This window comes from Taudactylus pleione, unplaced genomic scaffold (genome assembly GCF_031769625.1).
Source record: "Taudactylus pleione unplaced genomic scaffold, aTauple2 ptg000016l, whole genome shotgun sequence".
Taxonomy (NCBI): Eukaryota; Metazoa; Chordata; class Amphibia; order Anura; family Myobatrachidae; genus Taudactylus; species Taudactylus pleione.
In genome coordinates, this window is record NW_028284418.1 from 7842811 (window position 1) to 7865385 (window position 22575).

General features: G+C 45.4%; 1 long non-coding RNA gene across 1 annotated transcript in view; it reads left to right on the plus strand.

Annotated features, from left to right (window-relative positions):
- The first annotated feature begins 17626 nt into the window (after positions 1-17626).
- The window catches only part of LOC148540884 (uncharacterized), an 82631-nt gene continuing 77682 nt past the window's right edge, over positions 17627-22575 (plus strand). Inside the window, exon 1 of the long non-coding RNA XR_015878441.1 lies at positions 17627-17695. This is a non-coding gene — a long non-coding RNA (uncharacterized LOC148540884). The remainder of the gene's footprint in view (positions 17696-22575) is intronic.

Genomic DNA, 22575 nt, shown 5'->3' on the forward strand with positions numbered 1-22575 from the left:
CTTCAAAGTCCATAGGGGCTGGCTGTGTTGTGCTGTGCTGCTGTTGTTAATAGGGGCTGTGTCCACTACTTCAAAGTCCATAGGGGCTGGCTGGACTGTGTTGTGCAGTCAGTTCTCCATAGGGGCTGTGTCCACTCCAAAGTCCTGTGCAGTGTCCCAGTCCTAAAGGGGTGCTGTAGTGTTGTCCAGGGGGTGCTCTGTCCATCAGGGGTGCTCCCCCCAAGTGCTAAAAAAATAATATTTTTTTGTGTTTGTGAATTGTGTGCGCAGTAGCCGCACGTGCATCAACAAAGTAGTGCCAAGCGTGCGCCTGTGTCATAAGTAAAGGGCCGGCTGGCTTGACCGTTAAAGGGTGCTGTAACCCCCAAAGTACACTCCAGTCCAAACCAAAAAAAAAATTATTTTCTGTGTTTGTGAATTGTGTGCGCAGTAGCCGCACGTGCATCAACAAAGTAGTGCCAAGCGTGCGCCTGTGTCATAAGTAAAGGGCCGGCTGGCTTGACCGTTAAAGGGTGCTGTAACCCCCAAAGTACACTCCAGTCCAAACCCAAAAAAAAATTAGTTTCTGTGTTTGTGACTTGTGTACACTGTGGCTGCACGTGCATCAACAAAGGAGCAGCGCCAAGCGCGCGCCTGTGTCCCATAAGTAAAGAGCCGGCTGGCTCATTTCTTAAAGGGTGGTGTAACCCACAAAGTGCACTACTCTCCAGCAAAAATAAAAAAATATTTTCTGTGTTTGTGTGCGCTTTAGCCGCACGTATATATCAATATAACATAAATGGAGGACCAAACTTTCTCCGATAAAAATAAAATAGGGAAAGATCAAGAACCACTTCCTCCTAGTGCTGAAGCTGCTGCTGGGAGTTGTTCATCATCCCAGAGAGGAAGTAGGAACATCACTACTTTTACTAAACAATTGACCCTCCAACAGTCCTTAGCGATGAGGATGAAGTACGACAGCAGTCATCCTGAAGCAAAACGTATAACTGAGGCCTTGACTGCTATGTTGGTGTTAGACGTGCGTCCGGTATCCGCCATTAGTGCAGTGGGATTTAGACAATTGATGGAGGTAGTGTGTCCCCGGTTCCAAATCCCGTCTAGATTCCACCTGCATCCTCAAAGCAGCAGCGACAAGCATGCATCTGTCTGTTAAAGGGTGGTGACACCCTTAAAGTGTGCTACACAAACAATAAAAATATTGTTCTTTTTTTTTCGGTCTTTGTGAAATGTGTGGACTGTAGCTGCACCTGCATCCTTAAAGCAGCAGCGACAAGCGTGCGTCTGTCTGTTAAAGGGTGGTGACACCCTCAAAGTGTGCTACACAAACAATAAAAATATTGTTCTTTTTTTTTCGGTCTTTGTGAAATGTGTGGGCTGTAGCCGCACGTGCATCCGTAAAGCAGCAGCGACAAGCGTGCGTCTGTCTGTTAAAGGGTGGTGTAACTCTCAAAGTGCTCCAAAAAATAAAAAACTATTTTTTTAATGTGTTTGTGACTTGTGTGCGATGTAGCCGCACTTGCATCCTCAAAGCAGCAGCGACAAGCGTGCGTCTGTCTGTTAAAGGGTGGTGTAACCCTCAAAGTGCTCCAAAAAATAAAAAACTATTTTTTAATGTGTTTGTGACTTGTGTGCGATGTAGCCGCACGTGCATCAACATAGTAGCAGCGCCAAGCGTGCGCCTGTGTCATAAGTCAAGGGCTGGTTTGGACATCTGGTCCGGACTGAAGGATATGCCAACAATTTCTGACAAGTCTACTGTCACTGCATATGATACTGTCCTCAAAGCAGCAGCGACAAGCGTGCATCTGTCTGTTAAAGGGTGGTGACACCCTCAAAGTGTGCTACACAAACAATAAAAATATTCTTCTTCTTTTTTCTGTCTTTGTGAATTGTGTGGGCTGTAGCTGCACTTGCATCCTCAAAGCAGCAGCGACAAGCGTGCGTCTGTCTGTTAAAGGGTGGTGACACCCTCAAAGTGTGCTACACAAATAATAAAAATATTCTTCTTCTTTTTTCTGTCTTTGTGAATTGTGTGGGCTGTAGCCGCACTTGCATCCTCAAAGCAGCAGCGACAAGCATGCGTCTGTCTGTTAAAGGGTGGTGTAACCCTCAAAGTGCGCTCCACAAACAATAAAAATATTCTTCTTTTTTTTTCTGTCTTTGTGAATTGTGTGGGCTGTAGCCACACTTGCATCCTCAAAGCAGCAGCGACAAGCATGCGTCTGTCTGTTAAAGGATTACATCGGTGACAGCATCCAAGTAGGCATGTCAGACAGTCCGTACCTGTACTGGCAGGAAAAAGAAGCAATTTGGAGGTCCCTGTACAAACTGGCTCTATTTTACCTGAGTTGCCCCCCCTCCAGTGTGTACTCCGAAAGAGTGTTTAGTGCAGCCGGGAACCTTGTCAGCGAAAGGCGTAGGAGGTTGCTTCCACAAAATGTGGAGAAGATGATGTTCATAAAATGAATTATCAACTCTTCCAGGGAGACCAGCCTCCAGAACGTACAGAGGGACCTGTGGTTGTGGATTCCAGCAGGGACGAATTAATACTCTGTGAGGATGAGGATGTACACACTGAAGAGGGTGAGGAATCGGTGGATGAGGAGGATGAGGATGACATCTTGCCTCCGTAGAGCCAGTTTGTGCAGGGACAGATTAATTGCCAGCTTGTTTTGTGGGGGCCCAAACGAACCAATCATTTCAGCCACAGTTGTGTGGCAGACCCTGGCGCTGAAATGATTGGTTTGTTAAAGTGTGCATGTCCTGTTTATACAACATAAGGGTGGGTGGGAGGGCCCAAGGACAATTCCATCTTGCACCTCTTTTTTTTCTTTGCATTATGTACAGTTTGGGGCCTAGTTTTTCAAACTGCCATCCTGTCTGCCACTGCAGTTTCACGCCTAGATGGGTCACGTGTTTGTGCCGCCCACTCGTGTCACTTAGCATAGTCATCCAGCTACCTCGGTGCAACCTTTTGGACATAAAAACACTATTGTGAGGTGTGAGGTGTTCAGAATAAACTGGAAATGAGTGGAAATTAAGGTTATTGAGGTTAATAATAGCATAGGAGCAGAAAAACCTACAAATTCTGTGATTTTAGCTGTTTTTATGCTTTTTTAAAAAAAAATACAGATCCAAAACACAAAACCCAGAACCCAAAACACGGAAGGGTGGTTTTGGCAAAACCAATCCAGATCCAAAACACGAAGAAAGATCCAGATCCAAAACCAAAACACAAAACACGAAAAGTGGCCGGTGCACACCCCTAGTTCAGATTCGGTTCTGGTTTTGGATTACTTCAAAATTGCTAAAAACAACTAAAATTATGTTATTTGGACCTGTTTACATGCAATCCAAAACCCAACATTCGGGTTTTAAATCCGAGTTCCAAAACTTACAGCAGACCGCTGTTGGGACTCGATTCGACTCGGAACCCCAGAGTGTGTTTCAGGTTTCAGGAAAACCGGACCGCACATCTCTAGTTAAAATGTTGACATATGATTTTTTTTAAGGATTCAGGTTAGGTTTAGGGTTTGGGTTAGGGTGATTTATCAACAGTTTAACATAACGACTTCATGGCAGTGTCAACATGTTCCAAGACCACATCATGCATGTCCACATAATATACATGTCAAAATGTACTACGTCATCATAGAGTTCCTTTCAACATCATGGAGTCTAGATTACGACTGTCGACATTATAAATTGACAAGTAATACCAAACCCCTTAGAAGTCTTTCATGATTGTGTTCCTCTTTGTGTATCAAGGGGAGTGTTCCCCCAGCAGACATTTGTAGTGAATCTTGAATGAGCAGCTTGTTGGCTCAGTGGTTAGCAATGCTGTCTAAAATATGCTGGGGCAGGCTTGCCTACCCTCCCGATTTGGCCGGGAGCCTTCCGATAATCGGGTGCAGCCCCGAGGAAAGGCAGGCAAGCCTCCCGGCGGCCGCCGATCCCCCCAACCCCCCTCCCGCAATTTACCGTTAACCCCCGCTGCGAGGGCGGCCAGTGACACGATTCGCTCTGAATCAAGTCATTTTGGCCTGGCCCCTGTTTCAAAATGCCTCTATTATCGGCATTGTGTAGCGGAGGCGGGGCCAAAATGACGTGATCGCGTGACCCCGCCCCAGTGATGCCTACAAACGTCAGGCACCCGTCCGGCAACGCCCCCTTTTCCGGCCATGCCCCCCGCTGCCCTGACGATCTGGCTGCTCCCTCCTGGAAGGAGCAGCCAGAAAGTCGGCAACTATGTGCTGGGGTCATGTGCTTGATTCCAACAAGGGATCTATCTTTGTTAAGGTTGCGTATTCTCCGCATATTTCCCAGATTTCCTTCCAAAGTCCAAAGACTATTCTGTTGATCACAATAGTATAACTAATTGCTATTTTAATTGTCCAGTGGTTTCTGAAATTAGCAATAGGAAGCCTTTAATGATTGCTGCAGCCCCTCTTTATTATTATTATTATTATCCTTTATTTTTATGGCGCCACAAGGGTTCTGCAGTGCCTTACAAATGAGCAAAAAAAGAAAACAGTGACTTACAGTACAAAACAATGCAGGACAAGGACATGGTTTATAAACAATGCTGCAATAGCGATCATAACACTCACATAAGCAGCAGGATGACAGCAACCTAAGGTTAGGTGCCGTTGTAGGGAGTATAAGATAGTGTAAGTAAGGGGGGTGAGAAGCACATGAGGGAAGAGGGCCCTGCTCTTGAGAGCTCACATTCTAAAGGGGAGGGGCAGATAGACAAGGGTGACACAGATGGTGTAGACAGTGAGGAAGTAGCAGTGGGTTAGGGTGACAAAAGTGGGTTTTGAGAGCCCAGTTGAAGTTTAGTAAATAGGTGGAAGGTCTGATAGGGAGAGAATTCCAGAAGTAGGAAGCGGCAAAATCTTGGAGGTGGGAGTGGGAGGAAGTAAATCAGTAGGCAGGCCAGGTTAGGATGATGATGGCCATTGTCTGTAAGGGACAGGCTGGGAAGAAGTTATGTTTTTAAAAAAAAAAACTATTTGAACATTATTATTATTTTTTTATTAACAGTTTCTTATATAGCGCAGCAAATTCCATTGCGCTTTACAATTTGAATCAACATTACCATTTTACTGGGCTGTAAAAGACATACATAATTACATACATAAAAGACATATGTAAAAGACATACATAAAGGTAAGAGGGCCCTGCTCGCAAGCTTACAATCTATAGGGAAATAGGTGTTGATACACAAGGATAGATGCTACATATTGCAAATTGGTCCAACCCGATTGCAGATGTTCTTGGTGGGCTGTAAGATCCAATCACACTGGAAAGTTGCCCTAGGGTTAGGAGGATGTTAAATTGAAGAAAGAGAAGATGTAATAGGTGTTTACTATAAGAAGGGAGTTAGATAGGGAAGCTATAAGGGTTATGTTGGCGGTCCTGGAATCTGATAAGCTCGTCTGAAGAGGTGAGTTTTTAGAGAATGCTTGAATGTTTGGAAAGTAGTGGCAAGTCTTATAAGTCACCCATTGTTTGAATCTTACATTATGCTAATTGATTCACTTAACTACTAACTAGGAATAACCAAACGGACACCTATGTGGAATTAAAAGAGGACACGGCCGAAATGTATTATCAATTTGTAATTAGAAAGATGGTGGCAATAAAAAAGCAGTGCTCCAAGGCCACAGCCCAGCAAATATATTTGACTAATAATGTCGTAAGGAAAAAAAGAAAATTGCACAGTCCAACCAAATCAACAAGAATTGATACAAAACAGCTTAGACAACAGGGTGGGGTTCCAGAACTGGAAAAGGGGAAGATGGCTCCTCTTCCAGACTATTTATAATGAATAGTAGGGGCCCTGCCCTTTATTGCTGCCATAGGCTATTATTTTGATGGACACAATCCTGGCTAAGCCACCTCTTCTCTTTCAACCCCTGGTGAACCAGAAATATTCCATCCAAAACAGGGTGCTTATCTTTCCTCCAACTTATTCAAGTATTCGGATTATTAAGTCACCCATTGTTTGAATATTACATTATGCTAATTCACTCACTTAACTACTGACTAGAAATAACCACAAGGACACCTATGTGGAATTAAAAGAGGACACAGCCAAAATATATTGATCAATTTGTAATTAGAAAGATGGTGGCAGTAAAAAAGCAGTGCTCCAAGGCCACAGCCCAGCAAATATATTTGACTAAATAATAAGAGGCGGATCCCCGCCCAGCGTAAACTGGCCAGAGGCAGAACCATTCTCCCTTAATTGGCACAGAATTGACCCCTCCCTAAGATGATGGTCCAGGTCCCCCCAAAGGGGAATGACCAACTGGCCACTATCAAAAGGCAAATGCTACCCAGGCTAAAATAGGCCGCCTAGGAGCACTGCTTCCCGCCGAAAGTTCAGCTCAAAGAGCTGAGCCCCGCCACCCATCAGGAAATAATCGCACTCCAAGGAAGACTGCAATGTTTTGAATAGAACACTCTATACCTGCGCCTGTGAGGTGTACCCCATCGGGCCTATAAAATAACTATTCTCCTTGTAAGGCAATCGAACGTGCCAATATAGCACGCCCGCCCATTAGTGACGGGACTAAGTATTACCGCCAGCTTACAATACTGCTGGCCATCTCTAGTAGACTATTTGCAGGTCCTTCCTAATAGCAAGTATAAGTACAATGCAATCGCAAGTACCCAGATCATTGCCCCTCAAATGTACCACCAATCGGGGTCCCAAATCTGGCTTCCGCTGTCCATAAACATCTAATAAAGTCCACCCCAGGGCATGCCCCTAAAACCGAACCACTGATTCTTATTAGTACCTAATAAATGCGGGGCCTGAAATACTAAAGGATGCACATTAGCCCAATAGATATGTGAATGTCCCACGAACCACACCCGACAGCTAGCATTCCTATAACCCTGCAAAAAGAGGGTTAATCACGCCCGAATAGGTGAATACAATTTATAGAATGTAAGCTCTCACAAGCGGGGACCTCTTCCTCATGTGCTTCTCTTTACATTTTCTTCTACTCTTTACCCCCATAAGGGCACCTAACACGTGACTGATAACTCCCTGCTGCTTATTGTGAGTGCTTTAATCGCTATTGCAGCAATGTATACAAATCGTGTCCTTGTCCTGCACAGTAATGTACTGTAAGTTACTTGTTTCTTGTTCACCTATTAGTTCTATGTACTATGTAAGGCGCTGCGGAACACTTGTGGCGCCATATAAATAAAAGATAATAATAATAGAAAAAACAGCCTAGACAAGGGAAGGAAAACAATAGTTGGGTGACCCATCTGAAGGTGAAAAACAGCAAACCTCTTTGAGGGCAAATCTGAAAAGCCCCTCAAAATCCATAGTGGCAGTAGGCATAAGGCCTCTGGGTTTCCCAACAAACTCGCAAGAAGCGCTGCTAACTATACAACTTATCACCACGCCACTAACTCTTGTAGGCTGACGAATACCATCGACCTAAATGTGTTAAGGCGTCAACAGAAGCACATGCAGCTGCCATGCAGGTTGCCGCCCTAATCCTGAAAAATGTGTGCCAAACTGATCTAGCGACAAATCTAAAGCAATCAAACAGTTGTGAAAGACCCTTGTAAAGTAAACATAGATAATGTTGTCTGAGTGGCGTGAAGGAGCCAGTGTGTGCTGCCTGGGGGCCGTAACCTATTAAACATACGGCCCAGCCAACTAGGATTGGTGAAAGAGTGTGCTTGAGCCGGGATAGAGGTCCATCGTCCTTTAGCAAGCTGATCAGTTTATTAATCTATGAATAAATCACAATTACAGGTTATACTGAAAATTTCATTCTCAAACAACCACCCGTTGATGTCTAACTTATCTTATTTGATAACAACCCCCCAATTAAAAAAGATCCCTAAATAAGCTAACCAAATTGCCAAATTAACGAGTTGCGCCTCTTAAGTAACCAATGCGATACCCAACCCTGTAACTAAAAGTTCCTTTAAAATTGATAACTCAATAGGTCATCGCGAAATCACCCCTGACCAACCTAACAGGAAACTTTGCGAAAGAAGAAAAAAACGATAGACCGAGCTGCCGACGTGGACGCTCCGGAACGACTTTGCTAATGCCATTTCCAAACAATTCTAACAGGTATGCATGGAATGGCGAACCTCCTTTGCACTCGTAACCAAGAAAACCTTGCTAAACATTACAAGCTGTCATCAAAACCTTCAGCGTACGCGGAGCCAATGACATCAAAACAAACTACTTAAATTCCGGCGCGACAGCCAGTCATTATTAACAGAACCAGGGTAAGCCGTGTATCTCAGCACAAAAGGGGGGGGAGGCCAGCCCCCGAAACCCAATCCATGGACAATGAGACAAGGACATCTGCAAATACCGTACTCCACTCTCGGAACATGACGTGCCCTAACATCTACGCTCCTGCGCAAACACACAAAGAGGTGAAAAACGCCTAAAACAAACGCAAAGCCGGAGGGGACTCAGCCCCGTAAATATTGATAGCATGAACTACACCTAAAATATCACTGCATAATAATCCTCCTGCTGCCGAGTCTGGTAGCCCAGATTTTGGCTGCAACCATGATTGGAAAAAAACTCCAAAAAACCATACTGTCAGTTAGATCTTGCCGCATCCATGAATCCGGCCAAGTTCTCGTGTACAGCCGCCCTCCAATAACTCCCCTAAAACTACGGAACTAGACGCGTCCTTAAACAACTGAAAACAGTAATTTGTCCACCCGAGCAGGTAGCTAATTCTAACTCAGTTGAAATCCGGAAACCTTACCAACCAAACTTGCAGATCCTCCCACCCGTCCTGAGACAAGCGAAAATGGCGAGATCTTGAATACTGGCTATGAAGCGGTCCAAGCGACGACAATTTCCTGCCTGTGGATACTACTCTACTCTCAAAATTCACGGCCTATAGTCGATTGCAATTGCTTTAGTGATACTTCCCCCAATAATTCCCCAATTCACAAACTTTATCCAAAGGCAATCGGTAAAGACCTAGTAATGTGTCTATATCTATCCCCAGATAGGACAAACGTGTAACAGTTTAGTCGGGAGAAACTGGTACGCCTAGAATCGATAAACGCCTGTAAAGAAAAAATAATAAATCCTTGCAAGCTAAAACCACCAATTGGCCCCACTACCAATAAAGCAACAAAAAATCTGGTGAGCCTCAACAGACGACGAAGGAAAAGTAAACAGAACAACCCATTGGAAAGAGCATATCTACAGAATAAGTTCCAGCGACACAAATTCCCTTACACAGAAAAGATACGGCGTGAAAGTGGCATTGAACGAAAATGTATTCGATATCCCTTTAGCCAGGAGAGCTCGCTCGCCACTTCGCACCCTCTCCAGTGTCTACTTGAAGAATTGGTACAGCTCTCAGCAAGCTGCCGAATCTAAACACGTCGTTGACAGATCACCGTTCCGGGTAGGAAAGATGCTGGATCAGTCTAAACTTGCCCGTCACCCTCTTCGGTACAAACCCCAAAGGCGAGGTACAAAATCTCTTCCCAGGGAAAAATGAGAAAGAGCCACACATGTGCCCTAACCTAACCTCCGCTTCCCATTTACTCTGAACGACTTCCGATTGATTGCGTATGGACTGAAGGTTCCGTTTGGAATATGACAAATTTAATAATACCCCTTCACTGCTCGTTTCGATATCCCCTCGACCGGCTCTTGCACCGCCAATGCGGCTATATTACTGGCCACACAGCATGCAGAATTCAATGCACCTACGCCCGACTCTCTGTTGCACTGGGCATTATTGAACTCAGAGCCCTCACCGCGCCTGGCACTTGAGGTACTTGGACAGGCTGGACGGTGTTGCCTCCAGACTATAGTGGAACCCATAGGTATACAGGACTGCCGAGTAACCTTCAACCAAAAACTCCACGTCCTTGAATCATGAACTGCATGTACTTCAGCACCTCCATGTATTCCCCGGCTGAGTTCTCCGATAAAACTCACCGCGAATACGATCAAGCCAGTTAAAAAAAATCAGGTATGAACGACGTTAACCGAACCCAAAATGCCAACGAGGCATTTGCTTGATACAAACGCTGAGAGAACATACAAACGCCACATAGATAGGACCTTGTTGGGATTCAAACCCAAGCCCTCAGTACTGTGAGGCAAGAATGCTAACCACTACGCCAATCATGCTGCCCGTTTATGCCTTTTAGCATCCGCCGTACTGGCAAACATACCCACAAACTTGCCTTTCCTAACCGGCTCCCTGAAACCAGAGTACATGGAAGGATAACAAACTCCACACAGTCGGGGCCAAGGATGGAAATTAACCTTCAAAGTCTGCCCTGAGTGGCAGTAATGTTAACCACCACACCCTCTGTGTTGCCATAACTTTAACCTCAAATCACCTTAGAGCTGCGTTTGCACAATAGATCCCATCCCCCACTGCAACCGGGACCCTAGCTGCTAATATAGTACTAGATCTCTTTGGGCTTTTATGCTAACCCTTAATCGTTTGCGCAAACACCACTTGAATTTACGGGGCCTACGGTGTATCTGGAAAAATCGCCATATACAGCAAAGAAAAGAAAAACGCTGCATAAAAATAGAACAACATGCCCTATGTGATCCAGTGGATGAAGGCCCGGCCCTGACCGACTGCACGCTAATGCCTGTCCCTCACTGCGCGGTGCACCCACCACGACTTGAGTCGCCTTCTGACCATCCTGGATAGCTGAAGACCCTTCCTGTAGAACCCTGGAAGACTCTGAGATGGCAACCTGACTTGAAATAAAACAAGTGAGGTGGAAGCATGGGGCGTGACCTCTTTCATCTGACCAGGATGGTGGAACCGTGGTAGCCGGCTTGGGCCATTTTTGCCATTTTGCATAATAGCTTGAAGGCCGTGTTGACATTGTTACCAGTGCGGCGGGAGGGCTGCCCAGCGGTTAGGGGGGGGGTGGGTATTGAGGCCCCGTGGTGCGTTTAGTGTACTGGGGGGGGAAGGAGTACGTAGGAGGAAAAACAGGTCCTGGCCGGTTAATGGACCAAATTAATGTGCTAAGGGGGTGCCCCCCGCTTAATGCGAGGGGTGGGGGACAGCAGAGGCCATCCTGCCCTTGGCCTGCTGCTGAATGGGGACTAAAATGGCGGCCGGGTTGTAGTGGGTTGGGCCAGGAGGTAGCGTGGAGAGGCCTGGACCGGGTGTGCATGCACAGCCTGGCGGGGGGTACCCGGCCACCTGTGGGGCCCCCGTGGGCCGGGCTGTGAGTGATGGTGGCAACCATAGCACCAGTGCCAGCTCTCTAGGCACACGCACGGAAGAAGGAGGGGAGGCATGACAAGGGGGACTGTCTGATATGGTGTGCCTGCCACCTGCGAAGCCCCCCATGAGTGAGGATGTGCATGATTGGGGCATTCAGAGCGCCAGCTCTCCCGGCGCACTCGTGAGAAAGGGGAGGAAGGCGAGGGGTAGTGGCTGACTGCTGGGACATGCCTGGGGGGAGGCGCAGCTGCCAAGTAAGGGGGAATTAAGGAGCATGGTGTAGGGGGGCAAAAAGCATTGCGGGGCATGGTGGGGAAGGGGCGCCGGGGATGGAAGCAGGGGGAGCGGAAAGGTGCTGCTTTTGCTGGAGGCACGGGTCGGAAGGGCACAGGGGGTTTTGGCTGGAAATGTAAGTGAGGTAAATAAAGCAACATCTAGCAATACAGTGGAAATAAGTCAGCAAATAAGTATAATTAGTGGTACTCATCCCAGCCTGGTTCCAGAACTGGAAAAGAGGAAGATGGCTCCTCTTCCAGATTATTTATAATGGATAGTAGGGGCCCTGCCCTTTATTGCTGCCATAGGTTATTATTTTGATGGACACAATCCTGGCTACAGCCCCATCTTCTCATTTAACCCCTGGTGAACAAGCAATATTCCATCCTAACCAGGGTGCTTATCTTTCCTCAAACTTATTCAAGTATTTGGATCTATTTGTGCGTGGGAGGCCATTCCACAGGGTGGGTGCAGCCCAAAAAAGTCCTGTAACCTTGCATGGGAACAAGTAATGCATGGGGATGAGAGACGCAGATCTTGTGCAGAGCAGAGATGTCGGGTTGGAAGATATTTTGAGATAAGTGAAGAGATGTATGTTGGTGTGGTTTGGTTAATAGCTTTGTGTGTGAGGGTAAGTATTTTAAATTGAAAACGTTTGGTGAGAAAGCCTCGCAGCTGCATTCATTATGGATTGTAGTGGTGAGAGCCTGTTTGTCACGCTGGCAGGTGTAGTATTGAAGGCCGAGGCCTAAGGTTGTGGGAGGAAACGAAGGCGAGGGGCATGAATGTATGTTCTCCGCATCCACAGGTCTTGGTCATTGGCGAGACCTGGTCAATGGTGCAGATTCTAACTCACAGGGAGGTGTTCGCCAGTGACCCTTCCAAGCGGGATTTGGGCTTAACTGCACCCTGCAAGCAGGTCGCGGTCCTTTGAACAGGTGTCCAAGACTTGCAGGAATAGAGAAACAGATGTCCATGGCCCATAAGGCACATACGAAGTAACTGGTAATACTCCTGAAAGGGGTTAGCACTTGAGGTGCGTAGGAGTTGGTGCGACGGGGTGCACCCCTATACAATTCGAGAAGCACTATAGAAAGCGCTGCTGCTATGAGATGGTAACAATGGATGCACAGGCTGAGGTGTAATCGCGCTGCTGCTAAAGGGGGGCATACTACTGGGTGGCATGCTAATGGGGGGCATACTACTGGGGGGGCCTGCTAATGGGGGCATACTACTGGGGGGCATTCTACTGGGGGCACTGCATAGGGGACCCTACTACTAAGGGGACTGCATAGGGGGCACCACTGCTGGGGGCATTGTGTAAAGAACACCGCTACTGTGGGCATTGTGTAAAAGGGGCACTACTGTGGGCATTGTGTAAAAGGGTCACTACTGTGGGCATTGTGTAAAAGGGGCACTACTGTGTGACGTAACATAAATAAGAGACACTACTTTATGGTGTAATGTGAATCAGGCCCTATGTGCAGTGTAATGTGAATAAGATTGTGCACTGTGACTCCTTGGGCCGTAGCCCACTATGTAAACAAGTACTGTGACTCTGCTGGCCGTACCCCACTGGGTGGGTGCACTACTTTTCATTTCTGCCACTGCTGTGTGGCAATGTGTCATAGATGTACTTTATACTGTGGTGTCTGTGTCGTTGTGCTGCTGCTCTGTCGCTTAGGAACCAGTCAGCTCACTGCAACCTTTGGCCAATAATGTTGAAAACAATATTATGAGCTGTTATATGGTCTAAATTGACTGGAAATTAATGTTATTGAGGTTAATAATACTCTAGGAAGAAAAAAAAGACCAATTTATGTGATTTTAGCTTTTTTTGTCAATTTTTGTAAAAAAATCCAAATCCAAATCCAAATCCAAAGCCAGTCACCGCAGTTTGGCAAATCCAAATCCAAAGCCGGACGACGAATTAGAACCAAATCCAAATCCGGCAAAAATGGTCCGGCGAACATCCCTAATTATTATGAATATTTATTGCACACAGAAATGATATACAGTAGTTAAGATTGTGGTGCAGACCTGGAACTTTTGCATATAATGGTAAAAAGCAATAGTACATACAGTACAGTATAACAACTGAGGGGCTTATGTAGAGTTGGATGCATTTACAGGAAAATATGCACACAAAAAGAACACAAACAAGCATCAGAATGCCCTTTCTGTCAATATGCCAGTGTATGCTGAAAAAGCTACATTGTCGATAGACATTAGGTTGTTTTACCATAGAGGTCTTACCATCTTCCTCAAATTTCTAAAGCAGGCAATGCTGTAAATCACATAACTACAGATGTCGGCATGCTGGGTTCAACATTCACTATCCACATTGAAAATCAGCCAGCGCAGCCGCACTATAGTTGGTGTGAAAGGAAAGAAGCCGGGAGGGAAGGGCCGGAATTTAAGCAGGAGAGGGGAGGGGCTGAGAGAGTGGCCCCTCTTGAGGGCCTCCTCCCCCTCTGGCTGGGCCATCCAAGGCAACAGGACTCCGACTGCAGTGCTAAGGCTGGTGGAGGAGCTGGCCCATTCATGTCCCGCAGGCTCAACCCCCTTCCCTAGCACTTCAGCACAGTTTTGAACTTTGGAGCAGTAAGTCTGTGGCCGGGGACAGGACTAGGCAATAGCACTATAGATGAGAGGGAAGGAGAGTGGCCCCCGCTCACCCTCCAACAGGGACCTGAACTTCCGGCCAGCGGCAGTGGTAGCAGCTCCTTACTTAGATAATGAGGGGCCCGGGGGACACTGGCGCAGGTGCAGTGGTGCTGTTGGATGCAGGCGGCTATGGGACCCTACACCACAGCGGTCCCCAGTGCTAGGCACCAGCTGCACCACCGCTAGGTGCGCCACTGGCTGGAAACTCCCCCCACAGTAGATTAGGCTAAAACAGCAGAGGAATCAGTGCCGATCAAAGTTGCATACAAAATTTTTAGTTTCATATCCAACTTTGCTGCTCACGAAAACCTGCAGTTTTGTGCAAGGTCTGGCAACCAGCCACTTTAATTGAGTTGGATGGTTCTTTGGGCACAAAATTTCTCATGTGAGTGAGAAGTTACACTTATTACATCAGCTGTCAGCGCGCTGGAGCAATGATAAATTGCTCCGGCAGCAGCGGCAAGTTAGGATGTTAATTATCGTGGTCCGTTCGGACCCCGATAATTAACATGATGAATAGGCCCCTAATTCAAGGTAATAACATACTTTTCTATATTCAATTTGATTGCATAATAGTTTGCAGAGATATTATACTCTAATTTTGGTAAATTAAAAAAAAAATGCCACAATTCTACAGACAAAAAATTTCCAAAGGAACATTTTTGGACTCGGAGTCATGGACTGTCCTGGAAATGAAATCCTAAATTACATTTGTAAGATTATAGCGATGCATCTTGAACAACAATTTCATTTGTTTAATACAAAATTGTGATTTATTTATTTATTTAAATAATAGGTAAAATACAGCACTCTAGGGTACATATCACATAATTAATGCCAGTGGTGCCCACCTATTAGTAATAGGTCACCATCATGCACTTACAGCTATTAACAGGTACATTCAGCAATGGAAATTGGATCAAATCCATCCGACCACAGACCCACATCCATTTATTAGACAAAGCTTCTAGTTCAGCAGACTAAATAATTATTAAAATGAGAACGGGAGAAGTCACTGGCAAAACTAGCTACCTCAAACCACAGGCTCCGCTAATGCTCCATGTTCCCATTGGTGTAACATGGGATAATAAGGCAGATGTTTCCAGTGCATAACTGGTAATAGGGAAATTGCAAACATTTGTCAAGTGGAAATGTTTGGAGGATTGTGCGTTTGCCAATCAAAGGAGACACGTCTGGCATTCGTCATTGAGTCTGAACAAATTATTTATCAATAGACAACAGCTTTCTGAACATCTGACAAAAAAATCAGGAAGTTACTGTAGACCAGTGACTGAAGGGTCACACATTATTTTAATATTTACTAGCCTTTTCGCGTCCAGATATGAACAACTGTACAAAGCTGTCGTTTTGTAGTTGTAGATTGCAACATCACATTTTTATAGCACCAGAAAACATTTGTATTTAAACTAGGGATGTGCAGGCTCGGATAGGTTCGAGTTTGCACGTGGAGTTCGGATTTTTCCCTCCAAAAAAACGGAACTCAGAACGAGGCAAAACGTCATCTTACATGGACGAACATCATCATTCCTGGACAAAAGACCAGGAATGATGATGTTCGTCCATGTAAGATGACGTTTTGCCTCGTTCTGAGTTCCGTTTTTTTGGAGGGAAAAATCCGAACTCCACGTGCAAACTCGAACCTATCCGAGCCTGCACATCCCTAATTTAAACATAAACAACATTCTAATAAAGTAAATGAAAAACAGACATGAAAAAACTAGATCCAAGCTTTTGGGAGGAAAATCTGAAAACTACAGGTTCTCATTACGGAAGACCATCTACCATCGATAGTATTCAACCATCGATGGTGAGCTACTCATGGTCGATGGTTTTCCCATCGTGGCAGAGATCCAATGGTTCTCCGCCATTTTGACAGACTAGGGACCAATGTTTTTTTCTTCTTCCCAATAGCATAGAGCTTAGCCCCACCCCTGATGCTGATTGGCTCATGGCCCGCCATGACCCTCAGCAGTGCTGGCCATTGAGGGTGCAAACCCTTTATGGTTTACTATAGATGGTTTTGTGCCATCGACGGTAACTGACAATAGCACCATCAATGGTGACCATCTGTGGTCAGTCCACTGATGGCCATCCTTAGTTCTCGTGAACTTTGATATGTGGTTTCTACATTGTGAAAATTACTAAAATCCAAAGAACACATCAAAGGGGATGAATGAAAATTGCAAGGTCTCAAACTACTGTACATTTGGAAGCCTTGTCAGGATTTTAACCATTCCATTAAGCGACAGTCGCTTAATAGCAAAAAATGATTTATGCGGTTTGTTATAGGCAAGGTAACTCTGGGCTAAACACGCTGTTTGGCATAAACACTATAAAAGGTATAAAAACCACTGCACATTGGATGCGCAAAATAATCCTACCATTTGTATCTGAAACCGCATATTCATGCAGATTGCTAAATGTGACACTAGTGCTTTTAGGATGCATAAGAAAATGATAGCTGCATACGTTGTAAAGACTGCTGTGTCTGTCACACTATGATTGACTGTGTGTATCTGTACCATCCATCAAAACAACTACCCTAGGGAAAATCTGTGTCACAAGTGAACTGAATATATTCATATTGAAATACAGTAACTATTTTTTCATTACCATAACATGAATGCCGAACAACACCAGAGCTGAAACTGTAAAACCTGCACCTAATTGAATCCCCCTTCTTAGGGTCCAAGTCGCACACCGCTGCATTAATGCATACTTGCCAACTCTCCCTGATTGTCAGGGAGCCTCCCTGAAATAGTAGCAATCTCCCTGACTCCCTGAAGAGTCTAGCAATCTCCCTGATTGTACCTTACTCCTATTATGAAGCTGTTATAGGAACAAAAAAAAGAAGTATGCACAATCAAATGGGATCATTATTATCTTTTTCGTGCATTGGTTATAAGGCACAATGATCCCTATGGCTACATGTATTTTCTGAAATGTATCAGTGTGTTTTCATCAGCAAGTAAACCTTACTAATTGCTTTGGGGCTCATTTACATTTGGATAAGTCAGAAACTTAAATACTTATGTTAAGGAATCCTCGAGACAAAATCAAATCAGTTTGCAAATAGAAAGTATTTTCTCTTTAATAGTTACCACTGATCTGTCATGGTATAACATGGAGGAAATCGCTTTCCAGCTGTCCAGCAAATTATTGAGCACACAATTAATCAATTTTAAAAGTGACTGCAGCATGTCTGGCACTGAAAGGGTAAAGCAGCTGAAATTGCTTCTGGATTAGAGTACCCCATAATTATACCTGCCAACTATTTCTTCACCACAGGGAAATAGGTTGCAGGCATTTAGGGATAATGAGGGAGTGACCTTAAACCCAGCAGTATTTTGGATATCACTTCCTGTGTAATCAGCATTATTAGAGCAAGGTTATCAACACAGTGATAACCAGATTATTCCAGAGGGGTGATGTGAGGTTCCTGTACTTGATGATGTGCATTACCTGACATAGTTACAATTCCTAGGAATGAGGTAAAAAGTTATGGTGATGACTACAGAGATGTATAGGGGCAGATTAATAAAAGGGTGATATTGCAGGTAATAGGGCCTGTTTTCACTTCAGCCAAATATAAGAAAAGGGGAAACTGCTGCTGCGATACCTGTTCTGTTATCACCTTCTCAGGATGATAATAAAAGGCTAGAAGCAAATTTGAAAAAAGAAATGTTTTATACACAGGATAAAGATTTTTTGCTAATCCATTAATATTTTAAAATATTTCTCTTTTTTTAAATTTTTAAATGTTTCATTTTTTTCAACATTAGTGAAAATAAAAGACCAAACCGGTAAGCCATATCACACATGCGCACATCTGCAAGGACCGGCACTTATCACTAACAAATCCAGCAACATTCGTTTGTTAAATTGCTACAACTGTTTGTGACGATAAAAAAAAAAATCAGACTTACCACCCGCAATCAGGTCTCTAATGATTTATAGACCTCATGATCTAATGCTGGGTACACATTAAACGATATACCGTATCATCTGATATATTGTTTTGACGTGGATCGGAATGATATATTGGCACATTGTCTAATGTGTACCCGCGATTGCGCGCTCCCGCGGTTTATCCGCGATGCTGTCACATCTGCTGTTTTGCACAGCAGATGTGACAATCCAGCAGCCGAATTGAGATTTTTGGGGGCCCCAGGGCAACTAACTTGTGTAACAATAAAAAGGTCAATAAGTTATTTTAGTGATGTTATTAATAAGTATAATGTGTAAATGATCCCAGCACCACAAATGTATTACATGCACTGTAGTGCCCCCAGTTCACATTATGCCATTCATACCCCTTTCAGATATACAGGAAATTTCCTGCTCAGACCCGGGAATTTCTCCTGTGCAAATTCCCGGATATTTGGTTGAGACCCCCCTTTCACACTACAGCGTCTACCCAGGAAATTCCCAGGTAGACCCCTTTCAGACAAGAGCAAGGTTTTTCTGCTTACCTGCCTCTTCTCTGCCGTCTGCTCCTCCTAGCCTATCCCCTCTCTGGCTGATGATGATGATGTCATCATTCAGCTGCCGGAAGCCGGTCAATCATAATGCAGGGTATTTTTTAATTTTTTTTTATTATTGTTTTTAAATTTCTTTTAATTCCCTGGTGGTCCAGCGGGAGTGCGGGCGGCCCGCTGTGGCACAGCCGGCCGGCGCTGGGGGTGGTGAGCAGCAGCGCTGAGCGTCCTATAGGACGCTCTGCACTGCCAACTCAAAGCAGCAGCGCTGAGCGTCCTATAGGACGCTCTGCGCTGTCAGCTCAAAGCAGCATGTCAATTGCATGTAAAAGCTGCTTGGTGTCGCCCGGGAGTATTAAATTCCCAGGTAGCACCATTCAGACAGAAGCAGGGTAATTTCCCGGGACTTAAGTCCCGAGAAAAACCCTGGTTGATTGCAGGGGCGGCTACCCGGGAACGAGTTCCCGGGTAGGTACCTTTCAGACAGACCCAGCTACCAGGGAATTTGGTTGAGGCAGGCCAAATTTCCGGGAATCTCGAGATGTCTGAAAGGGATATCAGAAACCCCAATTTGCATTTGCCACAGTACCCCTACCATGGTTTTATAGCTATATGTGGGGGGAGCAGTGAGTGGGGCCCCTGGGCAATTGCCCTGGTTCGTTACCCATGGATGGATGTACGGGGGACCGTAGCAGATACTGTATTGAAGTGAAATGGTGACTATGAAAAGAAAACCAGATGGAACTAAGGTATTGCTATATCTCCTGCATTACATTTAATACATGTGGTCAATACATAAAGGAAGAAAAAAAAATGAGGAAAGTGCAGTTTTCTCATGTTTTTCACAAAAACTATTTGATACCCATACACCTTAGTCTCCCATCACCACCTTACATGATTTCTGGGTGTTCTCCCCCTAGGAATGACCTAATTTACATAGAAAGTCACAGAGCAGCTTTACATCTGTCTCCCACATCATTTTGCCACTTCAACCGACCCTTGTAATTATGTTTCATCCCAATATAATTCCATTATTATTACCGTTAATTTATATGACGACACAAGTGTTCCACAGCATCTTACAAAGTACATAAACAAATAAGTGAACAAGAAACCAGTAACTTACAGTACAATACAGTGCAGAACAAGGACATGGTTTCAGGGGTGTATCTAGTTATCCAAGCGCCCCTGGCAATGTAATGGGCTGGTGCCCCCCCCATGCAGTGCCCCCAATAGTAATCCCCCCTATGCTGCATTGACCCCAGTAGTAGCCCCCCTATACAGTGCCCCCAGTAGTAGTCCTCCCATACAGTGCCCCCCAGTAGTAGACCCCAGTAGTAGTCCCCCCATATACAGTGCCCCCAGTAGTGGCCACCCACCCTAAATTGCCCCGAGTATTGGCCACCCCTATACAGTGCCCCCAGTAGTGGCCACCTACCCCCTAAATTGCCCACCGTAGTGGCCATTCCTATAAAGTGCTCCCAGTAGTGGCCACCCCCCTAAATTGCCCCCAGTAGTGGCCACTCCTATACAGTGCCCCCCAGTAGCGGGCACCCCCCATAAAGTGCCTCCAGTAGCAGCCACCCCCTATTTTAGTGCCCCCCCCCCTGTAGTGCCAGGCTTACACACACAAACAGACAAACAAAGAACAAAAAAAATTCAACTTACCTGATCCCCGCTCCTGACGCGACCGCCGCTGTCTGCTGTGAGTCCCGGCCGCTCTTCTCCTGCATGGGACAGACCTCATGACGTATGACGTCTCTCCCATCACATGCTGCTGGGGGAGCCGGCACACGGAGCTCATTAGTGAGCTCCAGCCTGCTCCCTCCGCGGACGACGCAGCAGCAAATGAGAGTCTGTCTGACTCTCATTAGCTGGCTGCTATTACAAACACACAGCTGCCGCTGGCGTATGTGTGTTTGTAAACTGTTTAGGGCAGACTGCTATCACTGCTCTCTGCCCTACACTTGTGAGGCCGGGGGCTTGTCCACCCCTTGGCTACTGGTGGCACTGCCGGGCGGCGCCCTCCTTTGGTCGGCGCCCCTGGCGAGTGCCATCCTGGCCAATGGGTAGATACGTCCCTGCATGGTTTATACACATTGCTGCATAAGCGATTATTCTGGGTGTAAGGTGCCCTTGTGGGATTGCTCTCCTCTGCAAATGTCTGCTTTCTCCATCACTGCTCAGTCCCTTATGTATGACATGTATGACAGCAGACTGACCAAGGGAAAGGTATTAAAGAGTAAAATCCTTCCATGACACAGTGAACCCTCTGAAGTGTTATACATAGGCTTATTACTGTACCATACTATCCCTTTAAACCGGGACACTCATGCATTACACAGGTTTTGTGGCTGGCTGACTCCAAGCCTGTATTTCACCTGGTTTTTATCAGCCACAGAACCTGTGTAATCCATGAGTGTCCCGGTTTAAAGGGATAGTATGGTACAGTAAGCCTAGTTATACATGTGTTGGTTGTTTAGGTCCAATAATTCAAGTAGCTTCAGCTATATCATTTATTCTGTTTCTGGGTGTGCGGCAGTATTACCAGTTGCATACATCTGATCATAAATGTGCACTCCCATCAATATGTCATCACCTTATCCTGTTTATACATTGCCATTGTTTTCATTTGTAACTTATAATTAATTTGTTATTAGCAATGCAATCTAAATCAGATAATCACTTTGAAATAAGCAATATTGATGATGGGGAATTGTAATTTAACATCTTCCTTTCACAGATAAGAACCATCTAAGGGCCCCATTTAACAACGAGATATAACCCCTTTAGCACCTTCTTTCAGTGTTCAACAAACAGTGGCAAACTAAGTTTATGATGTTTGTCACTTTATTGCTTACATCATCTATAGATGGCAAAACCGATACGGTCCCCTTTGCCGGCAATGGGGACTCACCGTAGACTTTCTGGCTTCAGCAAAGCCTTCCAGAAACTGCCGGGTCCACATCGGGTGAAACTGTCATGTACATGCGCAAACTGACCATCGCACATGACACATAAGCACGTCACTGGCAGTGTTAGGCTGCCAGCAGCTGAATAGAGGATGCCATCGAGGAGGGGGACGTTGCTGGACCTCACTGGCGAGGTAAGTAATGTTAAATAACAGTTACATATTCGGTAGTAAAACTGCAATACTAAATTAAAATTGTGTAAAGCATGCATATATAATACAAGAGAACAACAAAGGGAGCAAAACTGGTACACTGGGGTGGTGAGGGTGTAGTAGGTACGTGAGTACACTTGAAAGTACCTGGCTAATGGTCAGTTTCTCATCTGAGAGGCTCTCTTGCTGTACCACACTACAGCAGAGAGGTAAGGATAGTACCCAGAACAGACACAGAGACATGATTTGGGTGGTATGTAAAAGAACTGTGGTAAAGTGACGCTGCTAAAAATCCACAGCACAGAACAAGCTAGACGTTGGCACTCTGCAAGCATAACAAGCGTGTTTATTCTGATTCTAGCAATAGGACTGTCAGAAAAAAATATGCATAAACTGTCTGAAGAAGTGGGAAGCAGTCCTGTGAAACGCATAACCAAGTTTATGCAGTTTATCACATGCTGTACCATACAATCAAGAAATATTTGTATTAATGCCGTACTACGAATCTTCAATAAACTATTTTGAAGAAGTGGTACAGATTACTCAATTGGCGGAAATTGCTCCAGAAAAGACATTGGCCCTCATTCAGAGCCGTACGCTCTGAGCAGAGCGCACGCTCTGAATGAGGGCCGCCCTCCATAATTATGGAGCGTCCTCCTGGACGCTCGTATAGCGGTGGGTCACCACCCACAGCCTATACGAGCGTGCAGTTTGATGGCCGCTATGGTCTTGACCATCGCGACCATCGCCACTGCGAGCCGGAGCCTGC